The sequence below is a fragment of the Oryx dammah genome, unplaced genomic scaffold, assembly GCF_014754425.2.
Source record: "Oryx dammah isolate SB20612 unplaced genomic scaffold, SCBI_Odam_1.1 HiC_scaffold_21, whole genome shotgun sequence".
Taxonomy (NCBI): domain Eukaryota; kingdom Metazoa; phylum Chordata; class Mammalia; order Artiodactyla; family Bovidae; genus Oryx; species Oryx dammah.
This window is the reverse complement of record NW_024070205.1, coordinates 76,858,444-76,879,981: the sequence shown is the minus strand read 5'-3', so window position 1 is coordinate 76,879,981 and position 21,538 is coordinate 76,858,444. Positions and strand designations below refer to the sequence as shown.

Here is a 21,538-nt window from a genome sequence, read left to right as displayed (position 1 = left end):
AAGGGGGAAGTGATCAGACCTGGTTCTGCTCGGCGGAAGGTTAGCAGAGGAACAAAGGTCAGATGCAGGAAAGGCTGGCACGGCTGTGAGTAGCAAGGGGCCCCTTCTGGCTAGAATGTCAACCTCATGAGTCAAGCTAGTCCTTACTTACCTGTCTTTCTGAGTACTTCCTCTAAGAAGCCTGCCATGACTAAGGAAGAATCAGAGTGAGACCTTCAGATGCTCTCAGAAAGCAACAGCTTTACATGCCTAATTAGTGCAGAAAAGGGAAGGAAAGAAAAAAAAAAGAAAGAAAGAAAGAAAGGAGGGAATGTGTTCCATGTACGGAACATAGATTGCAAGCATTCAGTACTAGCATATCAAAATGGTATTGCTGGAACCCACAGTTCTGCGGTCCAAGGGGTTGCGAAGAGTTGGATGGTGACTGAGTGACTGAACTGACAGTTCTGCTGTCTCTGGTCTGCATCAAAGCTGGACTCCTGTCAGCTTTCCCAGCTTACTCAGGACCTGCCCCTGAGGCTCCTATTAGGTAAACACTGTCCTAATCCATGTGTCAGACCCAAGGGAATAATTAGATACCTGTCTTTAGAGGAAGCAGTGTGTCGCTTGGCAGTTGGCAAGTATCTGTTGAATGAGCAAGTTTATTGTAAGCATTCTAAGGGACACGATGCCTGTGATTCCTACTCATCCCTTTGGTATCAGCCTGTGTGTCGCCTACTCCAGAAAGCCATTCTTGATTCCACTCCAGGCAGACTTACATGTGTATCCTCTACGTGTCATGTAACTTTATTAATAACCCTGTAGTGGAGCTTATCTGGAGAAGGAAATGGCAACCCACTCCAGTATTCTTGCCTGGAGAATTCCATGGATAGATGAGTCTGGCAGGTTACAGTCCATTAGGTCGCAAAGAGTTGGGCATGAGTGAACATACGTACAGTGGAGCTTACCACACTATAACGCAACCCTTGGTTTACTTATCCGTCTCCTTCAGAGCAGGGGCTCTGTGTGCCCCTCAGAGCAGGGGCTCCATTTGATTCATCTTTACAGCCCCAGCACCTACCTGGGACACACAATTTATATTTGATGAATGACTGATACTATCCTAAGTAGAAATGGCTCTTAACTCTAACCACAATCTTGTACTTTTGGACCCTATTTACGGGCCAGATAAATATAACCACCAGCAACATCCGGGTGTATGTGGGGAGAGCTTTCTGGAAAAAAGAACAACCAGTGAGCCTTCTCAAGAATCCTAAAGGCTCAACCTAGGTGTAATGTGTATACATATGGTAGATACTGAAGCCACAAGATGCCTCAAAGAACATCTCATCCTAGCCTCTTGACTTAAATATAGGAAGCAGAAGAGCAAAGAAGTGAAGGGAAAGTTCATGTCACTGAGCAAGGCTCTGCCCAATGTCCAGGCCAGAACTTTTTCCATTGCATGATTCTACCTCCAACACTGGAAATTCACTCTGCCAACATACAGGCTGACTCTTGGTGCCAGTTTAGGCCCATTCTCCAGAAGCAAAAAGGAGCAAAATCCCATAATACCCAACTCTTTTCTCCCTTTTCAGATCCTACATGTTTTTAGTAAAGAAAGCTGCATTTGACAGTGAAGGAGAGCTGCATCTGAGAACCACAGGTGAAGAGGCATGCCGCTTTGTAGCTCCTGAATTGAGGGGTCTGGGAGCGTCAAGGGGTCAGACTCCTCACCGGTCCCCCATCCCCAACCTTGTGAAGCACCTGTTAAGGCCCATCCACCGGAGCCACCTGCCCACCCCTATGATATCAGAGGATCTGAGCCACCTGGACTGCTGCCAAGATGCCTCCAGGGAAAATACCAGCAACCAGAGCGCTCCCCGTCCAACCTGAGCAACCGGTAAGTGCGGCTTCTTGGGCTGAGGGTGGGTGGAAATAGGGAACAGTATGACATGTTTTTGAAAACATGTATTACACCACTGTCTTCTTGGAGGAGCAGGGGCTCCTGAGGATTTCTTCAAAAGATTTTTGTCTTGTTTATCTCTAATCTGGCCTGGGGTTCCTTGGAACATTTACCTAGACCAAAAAAAAGAGCAAGTGGTTGAGATTTTGAATGTTTTTTACTCGTTTGGAATAAGAAATCAGGTTTGAAAACAATTTCTAACTGTGGTGTATTCTCTCCAATGACTCTTTAGATTCTAGTTCTTGTTTATTAATTATGATCAGGATTGATACTGCTAAGCAAAGAAACTTTCTTTAGCAAAGAAACTAAAGACAATTCAGAAAGAGTAGAAAACTCAAATAAAAAAAGGTATTGTTTCAACAATTACCTGGAAGAAGGAAGGAGAGATATGTTGAAATGAAAACCTTACCTGCTTTGCAGTTAAGTCAGAAATTTAGTTGTTTGTTTTTTCCTTACAGTAAATTTTATCTCTTTAAAAGCAACAAAGCATGTGGATAAAATATATCAGAGATATTTAGAAATGATTCTGATTCTTTCATATATTTTGAGAGCTTAAGTCAGTCACTTGAATGTTATCATGCTTCTGGCGTGGTTCCAGCGGTAGGCTGAAAAACAGCTCCCCAGAAACTGTCCCTGTCAAATCCTTGGAGCCCATGAATGTGACCTTACTTGGATGTAATTAAGATAAGGATCTGGAGATGAGGAGATCATCCCGGATTATTCGGGGTGGGCCCTAAATTCAATGACACGTGTCCTTATAGGAGAGAAGCAGGAGGAGACGTGAGACAGACAGAGAGCAGGAGGCAATGTGGCCGCAAAGGCAGAGGCTGGCGGGAAGCCAGCACAGAGCCAGGGATGGCGGCAGTCACCAGAGCCTGGGGGCGGAGCAGAGGGAGCTCTCCCCCAGAGCCTGGAGAGGGAGTGTGGCCCTAACGCTGCAATGTCAGTCTTCCGGAGTCCAGAACTGTGAGAAAATAATTTTTTTTTGTTTTAAGCCAGCCAGTTTGAGGTGATTTGTTAAAGCATCTTGGTAAATTCACACAGTACCTATAAGAAAATAATAAGTTACCGAGGACTGAAATAAATGTCTGCTATTTTTACTTGTCCGATATCCAGCCTCCTTTCTTCTGTTAATAGCCCCTGGAGCTTCCTTTTGACGTCTAGCTTTTTGCCACTGTCAGTCCATGTGGGTTGGATGGGCTGCCCCCACACTCACCCCAGCTCCATTGGTTCAGGAAAGGACACATGACTCAGACCAGACCAGTGAGACTGTTTTAAGAAGATCCTAGATCTCCTGGAAAGAAGCCCTTTCTCTCTTGGATTCCAAGCGGGCAGGTGTCACTTTGGTGCTGCTGGGGTCTTTCTGAGGGGAAGCTTGCTGACAGCAAGTCCAGTCCAGGAGAAAGTGGAATCAGAAGATGCAGACACACTGTGTCCTCGTATCCCAGAGCCCCAGGACCAGCTTACCAGAAGAGGCCCTATTGCTGGGGTTTCTACTTGAAGGTGCCCAGAAACACCCTTGTTTGCTCCAGCCAGTTTCTGTCCCTGACAACTGAAGAAGTCCTAGCCAGGACAAAGGTCAAAGTGTCCTGTGGCCCTGCTGCTTTGTTGTAACCAATGTTTCTTTGAGAAAGTCAATGAGATAACCACCTGCACTGCTAGTGACTTGAGAATGTGCACTCTTCCAATAATCTGATAATCTAATAATTTTAAATCAAGGAAAGGTCATTTGTGACCATCTGGTCAAAGTCTATAATTTCCCTCTAAAGGGTACTAGAGAACTCAGGAGAAGTACCCAGAGTTGTGGCAATTCCTCAGGAGAGCTGGGACCACAACTCAGGTCTCCTGAAAACCCAGTCAGTAGAAAGCTATATTTAAAGGCATTTGCTTGATCATTTAAACATATTTGGCCAAGAGACTCACAGTTATAAGATAATTATAACTGATTCCTCTGCTCTGTTAAAGAATAATCACAACAAGAGTTTTTGTTGAGTGCTGGTGTTTAATAGCTATGCAGCAGGCTAGGTCACTAGCCACTGTTAATTATTTTACAGGGACTAGGAAGCAAAGGAAAAGAAATCAAGGCCTCCTCTGCTGGGATTATTAATAGATATACGATGATGTAAACATGCAAGAGCCCAAACTAGTTGCTTGATAGAAGTGGTGATTTGATAAAGGTTTTAGAGAGGTGGGGTGTTCAGTGTTTATTTTGTCTGTTCCTTTGCCTGTGTCGGATCTTGGATCGTGTGGCTCTCAGCGGCTTCGGCGTGCAGGCCAGGAGCTGCGGCGTGCAGGCCAGGAGCTGCGGCGTGCAGGCCTGCGGGCCCCGCCACTCCTGGCATGTGGAATCCACATTCCCCACCCAGGGATCATACCCTTGTCCCTGGCATTGTGAAGCAGATCCTTAACTTCTGGACCACCAGGGAAATCTCGAGAGTGGCACGTTTTGTTATAAAAAAAAATTGTTGAACTGATGCTGGTAACCAGAGGATTGTGGAATCCTGAAATTTCTCTACAGCCAGTTGAACTGAATTACATTTGCTCCACAGATATTTGCTGAGTACCTTCTGTGACCCCAATATTCTTCTAGGTACAGAGGATCCAAGAGTGAATAAAACAGAAAAGTCCTTGCTCACATAGAATTTACATTTAATAAATACATAGTGTTGGAGGACAATGAGTCTATGGAGAAAAATAGAAAGAGTAAAGGATAGGAGGGTAGCGGATGCTGCTATCTTATATTCCATAGATTTCATATAGGGTTGGCAGCAAAGGCCTCATTAAGCAGAAGGACATTTGAACAAAGACTTGAAGGAAGAGAGAGCAAGCCATGTGATACTGGGGAAACATGTTCCAAGTAGAGGAAAGAATAAGTGCAAAGGCCCCGAGGCAGGAATATCCTTGGAATGTTTGTGAAATAATGAGGCCAGCATGGCTGAAGCAGAATAAAGGAGGCAAAGGAGATGAGGACCAGTGAGGTGGGGGCCAGTGGGAGAAGCTAGATCATTCCAGGATACGGGAAGAAGGTCAGCTGTTATTCTAAAGGAGATGGGGAACTACTGGAGGTTTGAGTGTAGGAGACATGATCATTATGATTTAATGACTCTCTTAGAGGATCATTCTAGCGGCTACTCGAGATAGAGCAGAAACAGGTTCCAGTTATGAGGCTACTGCAATGATCCAAGCAAGGCACAATGATCGTTCGTTTCGTTGTGTTGGTGGATAGAAGCACTGAGAAACCGTCAGATTCTGAGCATCTTTTAAAGGTAGAATTGCTAGAAATTGCTTATAGATTGTAATTGGACTGTGAGAGAAAGAGAATGCACGCACGATTTGTCCTTTCCTTTTCTTTGTGAGTGATGAGAATGCTCTCCAGGCTCACTTCCAAGGTTTCCTGCTACCTGACTACGAGGGACTTGGCCTGAGCACCAGAAAGTACAGAGTTGCAGCTGACTGAGATGGGAGTCGGCTGCAGAAAGAGCAGGCATGGCAGGGAGAGGGAGAAACCGCTTCAGCTCTGAGCACGCCATGCTGGAGATGCCTGAGATACCCAGGCAGAGATGCCAAGGAGATAACAGCATGTATGAGATTAGCGTCTGTGCCAGGAGTAGGGAGATTTGGTATTTTTCAGTGGCTAGATGGTGTTAATACCATGAAGCAAGTTGAGATCACAAAGAAAATGTGTGTGAGTAGGGAGGAGGCAGAGATCAAGGGCTGAGAACCAAGACACACTACTTTTTAGAGGTCATGTTAATGAGAAGGAACCTGAACAAAAGACTCAATCACAAGTGGCTAATGAGGTAGGAGGCAAACGAGAGAACCGCGTCCTGAAAGAGAGCCTTGAGTGTGTTCACGTCACTCACGAGGAGGAGGAGTGTGCAAACGTTGCCTGTGTTCCAGAAGGGCTGTTAGGCTGGGTTCTGTCTGAGCAGGAAGAGACTTGTACTCCTGGGTGAGAGCGTGGAGAGACTGCTCAGGTTATTTTGTGGTTGGTCTGAGAAGGGCCCTGGAAGATGATTGTTTTCGCTAATGAGCCCTTGCTCAGCACAGAGAGGAGCGCCCAAAACATGCTTCCTTCAAGCCGCGTCTCTGTCCCTGTGCTGGCTTCTCCTGGGAAGGAGGCCAGCCCGAGATGGCTGTCTGACTTCTCCTCCAGGACTGTGTCCTGGGCAGACACCGGGCGCTGGCAGCTCCCCAGAGCCATGGCATGGAGGGCGGGTGGGGCAGGCCTGAGAGAGGGAAGCAGTGTATCATCACAGGCAGACACGGGCAGGCCAGGCGGGACCTGGAGCCGCTGCTTCCATTTCCTCTCTGGGTCTCTTCTTGAATCGACACCTTGGGCAATGCTCTTCCTGCACTGACTTTAAAGTCTGATCTGGGGGTTTTCTAGAGAATGGCAGCTCGTGCTGACTTTGGCGTTTCCTGGAACTATCACAGCACTTTGGTTCAGTTTAGTTCAATAAACTTACAAGGCACCATTATGCCTGTATCTCTGAAACCATTCCAGCCTTCAACCGACCCGTTCCTTCTCCTGTCTCTGTCACTCACCAACCTGCTGGTCAGGCTTCTACGCTGGCTTCTGGCTCACCATCATCCTCCCCATTCCTGTCTTCCTTTCACTTTGGGGAATTTCAGTGCTGATGGGAAGAAACTACTCAATGTCCTAAGCTCGTAACACCTTAACCTCTGCAGTTCCAGGGACATTCACTGCAGTAAGTCACTCACACCCAAGGCCATTCCGTGGACTTTCTCACACTCGGATTTACTCCTATCTGGAAGACACACCTCTGATACCCCACGTTCTGACCACGGTTTCGGTTCTTTTAATGCCCTCTTTACTTTCCCCCCTTTACGCGTGTTCGTTGCCTTCCTGAAGTACCTTTGTGCTCAGTCGCTCCAGCCGTGTCTGACTTTGCAACCCCGTGGTCAGCACCCTTTAGCCTCCTGACTTTCCTCCTACTCTATCGCTCGTTTCACTTCTTGCACCGCTCTACTCAAGCTCTCGGCCTGTGACTTTATCCCCTCACTAACCAAGATTCTAGTGCGTGTGCTCTCAGCTGTTACCCTACTGAAAACTCTACTTGGAATTAATCTGCCCACCTTTTCTGCTCCAATGCCTAGAAAAATATACCAAGCCACTGTAGGAATTAAACAAATTGATGCCCCTATTATTCACACTCTCCAGTCTCCCACAGGCCTCCTTCTATGTCTGAAGTCACTCTCAGCAGCAGACCATCATCATTCCAAGAGAAAATAAAGGCCGTAAGGAAGGCCCCACTTTAACCTAGAACACCTTCACTGCAGTCTCCCTATGCCTGTTACAACATTGTCTATATTTCTACCCATCTGTCTCTCTTGCCTCCTCTCCGCAGTTACATTTTCATGTTCTCATTCTTACTGGTTCCTCGCCAGGCTCCTCTGTCCATGGGATTCTCCAGGCAAGAGTACTGGAGCAGGTTGCCATTTTCTCCTGACCAGCAACTGAACCCTTGTCCCTGATGCCTCCTGCATTGGCAGGCAGGTTCTTCACCACTAGTGTCCCCTGGAAAGCCCTTCAGAAATCTTACTCAAATCAGTTATCTCTTCTTCCCTATATTTTCAAGCTTCCCCCTCTTCCAGTTCTTTCCCTAAAGCCTATAATGAAGTTCAAGAATTCTGCCTTAAAAAAAAAAAAAAAAGCCCCATGCCAACCTCCCCCGACCCCAATTACCTTATCACCACTTTCTCCTTCCTTTCACTTCAGGTTTCTTAAAGGAATGCCCTATGTCCTTGGCGTATCTAATCCCTTATTTCCAGTTACTCACAATCTGGTTTCTGTTCCCTTGGCTCCTTGAAAATGGTTAGAATTCTTCTGACAAAAATAAGCATTTATTTCCAGGCTGCCAGATCCAGCAGACCATCTTCTGTCTCACCTTAGGTGACCCTCCTGATGACAGTTCTGCCCTCTCTCCTTCCTGCAATGGGTGCCGCGTCTGTTTCACCCTCTACACCCCAGCCATCCTGAAACCCCTACTGTTGATTATCCTTTGTGCCTGTGGCCCTCTTGGCCTGAAGAATCCTTCTGTCTTTTCTTCTTCAATTCCCCTTGAAATCACAGCCCAGGAAGAAGCCCTCTGCACCGGCCACGTGTCCCACGTCTGCCGCTGTTACAGTACGCATCATATGTGAGAGCTCACTTTCCTATTTCCCTGGACTGAAACTCTTTGGGAACAGGAAGTCTCTTTTAAACCTACTTGTTTGTCCAGGATTTGACACAGTTGGCCACCACAACCAGCCTGGAGCTTTTTTTTCCCCCCAGGCCTTCATGACACCACATTTCCCTGGCTTATCTCCCACCTCACTGGCTATTGCTTCTTAAACTCTTGGGTTACAACTTCTCTGTTTAACCTCAAAATGTTAGAGTATTCCAACTCCACCAAACTCCACCCTGGCCTGCTTCTGTACTCTGCATACTGTCTACCTACTCTCTCTAGGCAATCTCCTCTACATTTTTTTGTTTTAATGTTTAGTTATTTTCTGGCGCTGCAACTTGTCTTAATTGCCACATGTGGGGTCTTTCGTTGTGGTGTGCAGGCTTAGCTGCCTGCAGCATGTGTGATCTTAGTTCCGCAACCTCCCAACTAGGTATCACACCCGTGTCCCCTGCATTTCCAGGCAGATTCTTAACCCCTGGAGCATAGGCAAGTCCTTCCTCCATTGTTTTAAATCTCATCCACATGCTGCTGGTTCCCAAGTTTCTGTTTGAGTCTGACCTGGGCTTCAGATGCACAGATCCAACTGCCTACTCCTTGTAGGTAGGACACAGTGGAGGCATGGACCAGGCGGCAGTGTAGGTGGAAAGGGGGTGTATCTGAAGAGAGGGAGATCCAACTGATTGTGAGAAATGGAAATCTAAGGTGACTTTTGGGTTAGGATGACCAACAATCTCTGTTTGCCTGAGGCGGAGGGGTTTCCTGGGGCGTGGAGTTATCAGAGCTAAAACCAGGACAGAAGTGAAAGTGTCAGTCGCTCAGTCATGTCTGACTCTTTATGACCCCAGGGACTGGAGCCCGCCAGGCTCCTCTGTCCATGGAATTCTCCAGGCAACAATGCTGCAGTGGGTAGCCATTCCCTTCCCCAAGAGATCTTTCCCAACCCAGGGTCCCAAGCAAATCAGGACAGTTGGTCATACTACTCCTAGGCTTGCGGGGCCACGAAATGGAGTGATTGTTAATTGGACCATATTCTGAGGACCATAACGAGGACTCAGGGAAAACTAATTTAAAGATGTATTAAGTTTGAGATGCTTATTAAACATCACCTTCCTCCTTGTCGCCAAACATAGTCAAGCTGGCCCATTATAATTTCTCCTCCTTCTTCATCTGATCAGTCACTGAGTCCTGTCAACCCTAATACCTTCATGACTCTCCAACTCTCCCTTTCCAGTCTAGCCATCTCTCTGGTTGAGCTCATTGCTTCCTACCTATACTTGTATAAGAACATCCCACTTGATCTCTCTTCTGGCTTCTTCTCAGTTCAGTCCAGCCACCAAATGACCCAAGAGCCATTCCCAAGGAACCAGTCTGACCATGTCACTGCCTGGCTGGCTTGACACTTTATGTAGAAGGAAACGGACCAAATTGCTTAGCATGGCTTTCAAAGTACTCTAGCATTCAGACCCTACATAACAAACCTATCCTCCATCCCATAGAACCTAACCCAGTTTGACCAGCTTATTAGAAATTTCTTCAACATGCTCTCTATATTCTTCCATTTCTACCTTTTCTCTAAACCCATTTTTTTCTACTTGAAGTGTCCTTTACCTCCCTATCCTTTAACTCCCCTCTTCCTCCAACAAACTCCAACCCCATTTCTACTAATATTTACTGAGAGAATGAGTGAAACACCATAGTTAAAAGTATGTACTCTGGAACCAATCAGGGCTAACTCCCAGTTCTCTGCCATTTCCTAGCTGTGTAACCTTGGGTAGGTTACTATGCTTCAGATCCCTCATCCATAAATCAGGAGATATATACACATATCACATAATATACACTAGTTGGTATTATTATGTGTCAAATATGGTACTAAGAACTTTTCATACATTATCTAATTTAGTCCTCCCAACTTCTCTGAGAGGTATTATTATTATTCGAATTTTAGGTATGACCCCTTAATATTCAAGGGCGCACAGCTGGTGGAAATGGAAAGCTGGAATTCAAGCCCAAGTCTGTCTGGATCAATGCCTAGGTTTCCTTTACAGCACTAGAAAGAGCCCTAGGAAGGAAACCAGAGAGGTCTGATCCTTTAAACTTCCGCTTAGATGGAACAGGCAGTGAAGACTGTGTGCTCTGGAAGGAGGACAGAGAAACACAGAATCAAGAGGAAGTAACGTTAGGATCAGAGTCAAAGGGAGGTGGTGAGCCAGTGTATAACCCCTCAGGTGAAAAGAAATAACGGTGCATTACACATGGTTATGATCTTAATAGCGACAGCAGGCTATATTCCCAAAAGCAAGGTCAGAATTGTTACTGGGAAAAGGTAAGCGGAAACTGTTAACTTGAGGAGACTAGTGCTGTGTGTAACATTTTACCTCCAAGGGACCTAGCACAAAACCAGGGACTCAAAGAGTTTAGGAGCTGGACAAGATGATGGAGTGACATCTCTAAAGTACCGAAAGAAAAAAAAAATTAACCTAGAATTCTTTGGCTAGGGAAAATATCATTCAAAAATAAACGGTTAGCCCACACTCTGGAGCCCGTGAGCCAGAACTACTGAGGCTGCAAGCCACAATGACTGAAGCCCGCGCTCTGCAGCCAGAGAAGCACCCACAGTGAGGAGCCTGAGCACTGCGACTGGAGCAAGCCCGCACACAGCGATGAGGACCTCGCTGCTGTGGCTGTCCAGTCGCCCAGTCGTGTCCGACTCTTTGCGACCCCGTGAGCTGCACCACGCCAGGCTTCCCCGTCCTTCACCAACTCCCAGAGCTTGCTCAAACTCATGTCCATTGAGTTGGTGATGCCATCCAACCATGTCATCCTCTGTCATCCCCTGCTCTTCCTGTCTTCAGTCTTTCCCAGCATCAGGGTCTTTTCCAAGGAGTCAGCTCATCACATCTGGTGGCCAAAGTATTGGACCTTCAGTATCAGTCTTTCCAATGAATATTCAGGACTGATTTCCTTTAGGATGGACTGGTTTGATCTCCTTGCAGTCCAAGGGACTCTCAAGAATCTTCTAAAACACCACAGTTCAAAAGCATCAATTCTTCGACACTCAGGCTTCTTTATAGTCCAACTCTCACATCCATACATGACCACTGGAAAAACCACAGCCTTGACTAGACGGACCTTTGTTGGCAAAGTAATGTCTCCGCTTTTTAATACACTGTCTAGGTTTGTCATAGCTTTTCTTCCAAGGAGCAAGTGTCTTTTAATTTTGTGGCTGCAGTCACCATCTGCAGTGATTTTGGAGCCCAAGAAAACAAAGTCTATTACTGTTTCCATTGTTTCCCCACCTATTTGCCATGAAGTGATGGGACTGGATGCCATGATCTTCGTTTTCTGAATGTTGAGCTTTAAGCCAAGTTTTTCACTCTCCTCTTTCACTTTTATCAAGAGCTCTTTAGTTCCTCTTTGCTTTCTGCCATAAGGATGGTGTCATCTGCATATGTGAGGTTATTGATATTTCTCCCTGCAGTCTTGATTCCAGCTTGTGCTTCATCCAGCCCAGCATTTCACATAATGCACTCTGCATATAAGTTAAATAAGCAGGGGGACAATATACAGCTTTGTCATACTCCTTTCCCAGTTTGGAACCAGTCCGCTGTTTCATGTCCAGTTCTAACTGTTGCTTCTTGACCTGCATACAGATTTCTCAGGAGGCAGGTATGGCAGTTTGGTATGCCTATCTCTTTTAAGAATTTTCCAGTTTCTTGTGATCCACACAAAGGCTTTACTGTAGTCAATGAAGTCTCTGTGTGTACACACATGAAATCGTATATTATTTAAAGATCTACTGTGATGAGTTAACCTATATATTTAAACATTACAATAGCCACAAAAATGAAATCAGATAAATAGGTATAGCTGATAGGTCAATAGTGTAGATAAAATCACAAAAAAAATACTCAATCCAAAAGAAGGTAAGAAAAGAGAGAAAAAAATGAAATCAGATGGGACATAAAGAAAACAAAGAGCAAGATAGTAAATTTAAATTCAACTCTATTGATAATTACATTAAATATAAGTGGTCTAAATACTCCCAATTAAAAAGTAGACATCATCATATTGGGTTTTAAAAATACAACTGTACAGACTTCCCCGGTGGTGCAGTGGATAGGAATCCACCTGTCCATGCAGGGCACATGTGTTCAATCCCTGGTGTAGGAAGATCCACATTCCGTGGAACAACTAAGCCCATGCCCCACAACTACTGAACCTGTGTGCTGCAACGATGAAGTCCACACCCCAGAGCCTGCGCTCCCCAGCAAGAGAAGCCACTGCAACGAGAAGCCTGAGCTCCACAATGAAGAGGAGCCCCCAACTCGCCGTAGCTAGAGAAAGCCTCCACGCAGCAACAAATACCCCAAAATTTATTTTATTTTTTTTTAAAGAAAGCAATTTTAACAGGCTTCCCCAGTGGCTCAGCAGTAAAAAATCCACCCGACATACAGGAGAAGTGGTTTCAATTCCTGGGTTGGGAAGATCCCCTGGAGAAGGAAATGGCAACCCACTCCCATACTCTTGACCTAGGAAATCCTGTGGGCAGGGGAGCCTGGCAGGCTGCAGTCCATGGAGGTCACAAAGAGTTGGACACAACTGGGCAACTAAACAACAAAAAGCTGCTGTATGTTGTCTACAGGAAACCTACTTTAAATACGAGGACTATATAGTCCATGGAATTCTCCAGCCCAGAACACTGGAATGCTGAGAAGCCGTTCCCTTCTCCAGGAGATCTTCCCAAGCCATGGCTCAAACCCAGGTCTCCCACAGCACATGCAGGTTCTTTACCAGCTGAGCCACCCGGGAAGCCCAAATACAAGGACTGCAGCCCACCAGGCTCCTCCGTCCATGGGATTCTCCAGGCAAGAGTACTGGAGTCGGGTGCCATTGCCTTCTCCAGGGGATCTTCCCAACCCAGGGATCGAACCCGGGTCTCCCGCATTGCAGGCAGATGCTTTACCGTCTGAGGCACCAGGGAAGCCTAATGCAAGGACAGATGGCATTAAAAATAAAAGTATGGTCAAACTTACAGCTATGGCAATGTGACAAGACTGTCAATCCACTCCACAAAAAGCAAACATAAAACTGGAAAAACCGCCAAAAAGAAATATCTCAGGGCTCTGGAAATGAACCAAAGGTGCGTCCCCCAATATAAGAAGTATTTATTCTTGAAAAACTGCTAGAGCTTTGGGTATAAAGTAATAAAGAAAGTGGGTTTCTCAACCTCAGAACATGACATTTGGGACTGGATAAATCTTTGTTGTGAGGGATTAGAAAATATCCGGAACTGTATGAAAATGAAATTACAACATGTGAGCACATTTGAGAAGCAGCTAGAGCAGTGCTTATAGGGAAATGTACAGCATTGGGTAGTTACATTAGAAGAAAAGAAAGGTTCTGAACCAGTGCTTTAAGTTCCACCTTAAGAAATCTGAAAGACAATTAAACCCAAAGAATGTGAAAGAAGGAAATAGATTACAAATCAGAAATCAGTGGACTAGAACACAGAACAGAGCAAAGTACAATGAAAACAACGGGGCGGGGGGGGGGGAATTAATGAAACCAAATGCTGTTTCTTTTTAAAGATTGATAAAATTGGTAAAACTGTTGACAGACTAAAAAGAGAAGAGGAAAGATATGAATCACCGACACCGGGAATGACAGAAAAGACATCACCATCCTAATGACCAGGCAATGATGCTTGCTTGCTTTCACAACTTCTGTTCAAAAATGTACTAAATGTCTAGCCAGTACCATAAGATAAGAAAAAAGAAATAAAAGGCATATACTGTTACTGTTCAAAGATATGATCTGCTGCTGCTAAGTCGCTTCAGTCGTGTCCGACTCTGTGCGACCCCATAGACAGCAGCCCACCAGGCTCCTCCGTCCCTGGGATTCTCCAGGCAAGAATCCTGGAGTCGGTTGCCATTTCTTTCTCCAAGGTAAGATCATCTATGTAAAAGTTCTAGGGTCACAGGATACGAGATCAATATATCAAAATAAATATACGTATATGAAAAACTATGAAACGTTGGTGATAGAAAAATTTTAAAGCCCAAATAAATGGAGAAATGTACTCTGTTTTTGGATCAGAAGACAATATTGCTAAGGTGTCAATGTTCTAAAGTCAATCTATAAAGTCAATGTAATCCCATGTAATACCTGAGTTAAGGTGTTTTGTTGTTTTTTTTTTTTTGGTAAGAATTAATAAGCTGCTTCTAAGATTCAAAGAGAAATGCAAGGGACCTACAAGAGCCAAACTATGTTGAAAAAGAACAAAGTGATTTCAAGACTTACTATTAAGTCAACAGTAATCAAGACACTGTAGCATTTATGTAAGGACAGAGATACAAATCACTGAAACAGCAATTGAAATAGTATATAATCAGTTGATTTTTTTTTACCCATACATACAGCATATGGGGATCTTAGCTCCCTGACCGGGGATGGAACCCTTGCCCCCTGCATTGGAAGCATGGCATCTTAACCAATGGACTGCAAGGGAAATCCTAATATAACCAATTGATTTTTAACAAAGATGCCAAGGTTACTTTTCAACAATTTATTATCTGTGTGTAAAAACATCAATCTCAAAACCTTACTTCATATCATATACAAAAATTAACTCAGGGACTTCCCAAAGTGGTCCAGTCCCTGAGACTCTGAGCTCCCAGCGCAGGGGGCCTAGGTTCAATTCCTGGTCATGGAACTAAGATCCCACATGCCACAGGGCAACTAGCCCCTGTGCCACAGCTAGAGAAGCACCGCAGTGAAGAGCCTGTGCCACAGTGCAGACCCAGAACAGCTAAATAGTAAGTCAATTAAGTCCATTTGAAAACGAACAAACAAAATGTTATCTAAAAATGTCAAAATTAAAACCATAAAATGTCCAGAAAAAGAAATAGGCAAAAATATTTATGACTTTGCATTAGAGAAAGCTTTATGAGGTAGGGCAATAAAAAAAAAGCACAGACCATAGAAGAAAAATCGATAAATTGGACTTCAGCAACATTAAAAATTTTGTTCTTCAAATAACATTAAGAAAATGAAAATGCAAGCTACTGACTAGGAGAAAATAGTTTCTATATACACACACACAACTTGGTTTAAAAAATGGACAAAAGATTTGAATACATGCTTCGGCATATTATTAAACATCAAGGAAATAAAAATTTACACTAAAATAAGATGGAGAAGGCAATGGCACTCCACTCCAGTACTCTTGCCTGGAAAATCCCATGGACGCAGGAGCCTGGTGGGCTGCAGTCCATGGGGTCGCTAAGGGTTGGACACGACTGAGCGACTTCCCTTTCACTTTCCACTTTCATGCATTGGAGAAGGAAATGGCAACCCACTCCAGTGTTCTTGCCTGGAGAATTCCAGGGACGGGGGAGCCTGGTGGGCTGCCGTCTATGGGGTCGCACAGAGCCGGACACGACTGAAGCGACTTAGCAGCAGCAAAGCCACTAGAGTAGCTAAACTTGAAAAGATTTATGATGTAAAGTGTTGGCGAGGGAGTGAAGCAGCTGGGTCTCTCATGCTGGCTGCCAAGTGGGACAGCCACTTTGGAAAACTGGGAGTGTTCTTATAAAGTTATATATATATACAGTTATCATTTTATCCAGCATATCATTCTTAAATCTATCCAAAAGGAATGAAAATGTACATCTGCAGAAACAGTTATATGCAAATGTTCATAGCAGCTTTAATCACAATAGCCATAAACTAGACAAACCAACCATCCATCAACTAGGGAATGAATAAGAAAACTGTGGTATACTCATCCAGTGGAATACTACTCAGCAACAAAAAAAGAATGGACTGCTGATATACTAAACAGCACAGATGAATCTCAAAGCATTGCACTGGTAAAAGAAGCCAAACACAAAAGGGTGCATACTGTATATATGACACCATTCTTAAAAATTCTAGAAAAGGTGAAACAATGATAAAAAGCAGAGCGATGACTGCTGAAAGCTGGAGGTTGGAGAGGCGGCTGAACAGAAAAGAATATAAGGCAACTTTTTGGAGTGATGGAAATGCTGTATATTTTCATTGTGGTAGTGTTTACATGACTGTACATAAATCTTAAAACTCATTGAATTTGATACTGAAAATTGTAAAATTTTATTTATATGTAAAGTATACCTCAATAAGCTGATTGAAAAAAAAGTCCTTAACTAGGAAAATTGGATATGAATTATATCCTGCCTAATGAAGAAGTACCTTTCATAATACTGATCAAATTTCAATAAACCTCATAGTATCACTTGAAAGACCAGTAATGAAGACATAATATCATCTGATCTGAAACCTTAGGTGTAAAGTCATCACTAGTAATACTAGCTTCTCAAAATATCTCAAGTACTAAAAATAAAAATTATGTTTATATTGAAGACATATTTAATTGCTTCTTTGAAATACATGAATTAGTAAATTACTCAGTTGTTGTGTGGGGTAGGGAGCCTATCCATTGGGAGAAGACGACTTTGGAAATTGGAACTTGAGTTAAAGAAAAGTATATTGTGCATCCAAGACGTTCTGGTCCCTGTGCTGAGGACCCCTCCACCAAAAAGGTGGTAATCTACAGGAAGAAATGGAATTGCAAACATAATTATAATTCAGTGCGATCAACAGTGATCAGAATGTGTACAGGGCACTATAACAGTGAAAACATGACGATGAGCTCTGAGGATGTAGAGATGGATCGGAGAAGCCTTTAGAGGGCAGATGAAACCTGATCCCAGCAGGCAAACATTCCCAAGGGACCCTGAGGGGCTCTGTGCTAAATGATAAGAAGAGACACTGGAGAGAATGAAATCTCGCCATTTGTGACAACCTGGGACCTAGGGGGCATTGAGCTAAATGAAATAAGTAAAGACAAATATCGCATGCTCTCTCTTATATGTGAAATCTTAAAAACAACAACAAAAACTGAACAAATAAAAACAAGCTCAAAGATACAGATAACCAGAGAAGAGCGTGAGAGTGGAAGAAATGGGTGAACTGATTTTTTTTTTAAGCTTAAATAAAGTTAATTTTTTTAACAACTGCATGAGAAAAAAGGAAAAATAAGGAACCATGGCTAGTGTAACTGTCATCCTATCTGAAAGAACCTGGGAAATTAATTGCAAGAAAATGCACCTGTTTCACCCTGCGGAGGCTTCCCTGGTGGCTCAGATGGTAAAGAATCTGCCTGCAATGCAGGAGACCAGAGGTTGATCCCTGGATCAGGAAGATTCCCTGGAGAAGAAAATGGCAACCCACTCCAGTATTCTTGCCTGGAGAATTCCATGGACAGAGGAGCCTGGCAGGCTACAGTCCATGGGGTCACAAAGAGTCGGACATCACTTTTACTTTCATCCCAATGAAGGACTTTTCTTCTGTAATTCAATATTATTCTAAAACTATTGCCATCTCTCAGGTAGTACTGGGTTATATCCCCCAGGCCAATCAGGCTGTGACTTTCAGCAGATTGTCCTGGGGAAGGGAGATCTGTTCAGAGCCGAATATCTAGAAAACGTGGCAATCAGAAGCAAAGAAAACAAAGAACTGCCATGTAAATTCCTGAAGGTGCAAAAACATGCCTCGCCTCCCTACACAGTCAAACCAAGCAGAAACAAAAGAAAGGAAACCACCGCAAGCTGAAAGTGCAGGCGTAGGAGAGTTGTAGGCAAACGTGTAACGGCCTCCATTCTGTACACCTAGAAGCAGATGGGAGCAGCCCCTTGGAGCCGATGTCAAACCCACCGAACAGCAGTCCTGGGTACCCACCTAGCCTTGGCTACTGAGCCTCAGACCAACAGTTCTCGAGGCTCTTTTCCTCCTTCCACGCCAGTTACATCTACAGCTCTGTAATCAGGCATGGGAGTTCCCATGCCCCAAGCCACCTGGCTGTCTCCTCTCATTAACAGTGACTGCCCTGACGCACAGGAATGCAACAGAAAACTGAACGTTGAGTTAAGTGAGATAAAACCCTAACAAGAAAAACTCTAACACAAAAACCCAGCAAATATCTGTACATCAGCCTCTTATATCTCACTTGCAATCACCTAAATTGCCATATTCATTTTATTATTCCTCCATGGAAACCATGAAGAAGCAATTCATTTGTGTTCAAATATAAATTTTGGTTCTCCTGTAAGGAACAGCCCCCAGTGATGAATGAAAGTGAAAGTCGTGTCCGACTCTTTGTGACCCCATAGACTTTACAGTCCATGGAATTCTCCAGGCCAGGATACTGGAGTGGGTAGCCTTTCCCTTCTCCAAGGGATCTTCCCAACCCAGGGATGGAACCCAGGTCTCCTGCATTGCAGGTGGGTTCTTTACCAGCTGAGCCACCAGGGAAGCTATCAGGGAGCTATCAGTGATGAGTAGTTACCACAAAAAGGTGTAGTCACAGTTGGCCAGGCAGGCCTAGCATGGGCAGGGCAGTGCGGTTTGCCAGCTTGTTTATATACTACGGAAATGACCTCCAAGCAACAGCCATCAGATTAGCAGTGACAGGAATCTGTCAGGCACTCTAAGATGGCAAGTCACGCCATCTGGTGGAATCAACTGAGCATCTCTAGAAGCTCAAAGCCAACTGTTTTCTAAAAAAGAGGAGTAGAAATGAAACCTCTGGTGTGGTGGGGAAAATACTTTTAATACTTCAGTACAGGTGGTGCTAATGGTAAAGAACCTGCCTATCAATGCGGGAGACTTAAGACATGCAGATTTAAATCATGGGTGGGGAAGATCCCCTGGAGGAGGGCGAAGCAACCCACTCCCGTATTCTTTCCTGGAGAATCCTATGGCCAGAGGAGCGTGGCGGGCTATAGACCATAGTGTCACAGGGTCAGACACGACTGAGGCGATTTAGCACACATGCACAGTACTTTGTACTCTTTAATCCTGGAAAAGAAAGGTCTCAGCTGATTTGCTGACATATTAACTTTGTAAATTAACATGTACCTTGTTAATGACACTCAAATTAATTGATGAGGTATCTCTAGCACAAATTTCAATTACAATTGAAATTTGTAATTACATTCTAAAAATTTAGAGCTCTGCTACAGCTTCTCTCTAAGGACCTTTCAGTTCTGTGATTCTGTATCATCTATGGCTGAGGCACATGGAGTCTAATCAGACACGGCTGTGTTGACAAAGTCTCAATAAAGACTGTATGGGAACTGACTTAAACAAAGTTACTGACTCATTCAAGCGTCTGTTGACTATGATGCGCCAGCTGCAGTCCTAGGCTGTGTGCTCACAGAGGGACCAAGACACAGAGCAAGACCCCTACGCTTACAGAGTTTATAGAGTGTGGCGGTAGACAAGAAATACGTAAAAATGTTAAGGTTAGGGCAGTGAATAAAATTTTAAAAGGTTAAAGATAGTGGGCAAGGAGGGGTTGGAGGATAGGGTTGTCAGAGCTCTGATGATATGTGAGCTCCAAAGAGAAAACAAGTCAACATATATCCAGATCAACTTTTTAAAAAGCTCTTTTGGGACTCCTCTCTGGTTTCTGCCTTCAAAGCCAATGCATGAACCCCATTAAGAAAAACAGGCTTGCCTCAGAGCAGTATAATCCAGTTTTACAACCACCTCTCTCTTTGACCTTGAACATTTGGGGGATATTCCTAAAAGTTAAGGCAGTGTATATATTAACCTACCATTTTGGTGGGGAAATTTGCAGTGTCATCTTGATGGACAGTATTGCTAATGAACATACCTCTGACAATTCTGCTGTTCTTTTGCTGTGAAGGTCCTCATTCCTCTGCTAGGTAGGATCTATAAAATAGTAGTGAAAATAAAATGTTCTGCAAACAAAGGCAGAAGGAAACTAGAAGAAAAGAATAGTACTGAGACAAAGGGAGGGGTAATGGGATAAAAGAACAAAACATGAAAAAGTGTTCCGAAGTGTCTTCTCTTAATAGTTCAGCTTTCTAGACCTGTTTCCGTTAGATCTCTAGGGTATCCTCTTCCTGGGTCAAGCAACCTAATTTCCATAAGTCTGATTTCCCCTATCTTTCCCTAATGAGCTTGAGTCTGTCCATGGTAAAACATTGATGTGGCTCAAATTGTTACACAGTAATAACATAACCCCAAACTCCACCATGCATTCTCTATTCCACGTATAAAATCATTTCTCTTTAACTTCCTTGATCTCAAACTCCTCACTAATATGTATTAATTGAATGCACTACAGGCCTGCCATGAACCCTCAAAGTGGGCAGGGTGAGATCTACTCACCCTACTTACTACACTGGGGTTGCCGAGCTCGGTGTCACGCTGCCTCACTGCACTGGGGTTGCCGAGCTCGGTGTCACGCTGCCTTTGTTTTAAAGTCATGTGCCACGTGCCACACGCTGAGCCATGTCCAGCTCTTTGTGACCCGACCCCATGCACTACAGTCCGCCAGGCTCCCCTGTCCGTGGCATTACCCAGGCGAGAACTGGAGTGGGCTGCCATTTCTCCCTCCAGGGGATCTTCCCAACCCAGAGGTCAAACCTGCATCTCCTCTGCCTCCTGTTTCCTGTGTTGTAGGTGGATTGTTTACCCACCAAGCCATTTTGATCAGTAGAAACTTAGTCTTGAGCAAATCCAAGGAGAAAAAGACTTGTATTTTATATTGACCAAAGCATTCAACTAAGTCCATAAGAATTCTAATTTCCAATATAGGAACATTCCAAATAGCCAGTATTTGTATCATAATCAGTTAACAGTATCAAAACTTCTTCATACACATAAATAAATTAGGTCTCTTAGCTCCAAAAAAATGGTAGGCAACATACATTTTTAGAATGTACCAGAATGTCCTTGTACATCTCTGTTAGATACTTTTATAAATGAGAAAAAAATTTTTAATTTTTAAAAGGTACATAGAGGGTCCAAAAAAGTCTCCAAATAAGACCAACAAACTCCCAAAACTGTGTATAACTCATAATTTCTGAGATCAGCAATTAAATACTTGCTTTAAACTTTCTGTTAAACAACAAGCATCACCACCCTCTATAGGGATACCAGGAGTCATAATAAACCTGGCTTGATGTGAACATGACTATTTTCATACATCTTTCTGGGGGAGAGACAGCCAAAAATGCTTAAATTAACCCTAAGATGGTAATAAAAGTATAACCTAGGCTGTCAATTCGATTTGTACTAAACAATGACTTATCTGCAACTGTTTCTTTCCTTCCAGTTAAGAAATACACCTTTAATAATTTTTCACTACTGCTGCTGCTGCCGCCAAGCCGCTTCAGTCGAGTCCAACTCTGTGCGACCCCCTAGCAAGATTCAAATGCCTAAATTAAGAATGCTATAATTAAGAATTAATTCCATTAATAAGCTTGCTATAGTCCAAATGTCTTTTTTTTCCTTCAAGATGTTTGTTTTTTCAGATGTTACCATCACA

The 21,538-nt window shown here is 43.9% G+C and overlaps 1 long non-coding RNA gene across 3 annotated transcripts in view; it reads left to right on the top strand.

Annotated features, from left to right (window-relative positions):
* LOC120879997 overlaps nucleotides 1-2,940 on the top strand; it is a 3,875-nt gene extending 935 nt beyond the window's left edge. Inside the window, exons 1-3 of one of the 3 annotated variants that reach the window (XR_005724925.1) lie at nucleotides 933-1,642; nucleotides 1,752-1,879; nucleotides 2,704-2,940. This is a non-coding gene — a long non-coding RNA (uncharacterized LOC120879997). Of the gene's footprint in view, nucleotides 1-932; nucleotides 1,880-2,703 lie in introns of those variants that run through there. The other 2 variants (XR_005724926.1, XR_005724924.1) reach the window with 2 other exon arrangements.
* The last annotated feature ends 18,598 nt before the right edge of the window (nucleotides 2,941-21,538 follow it).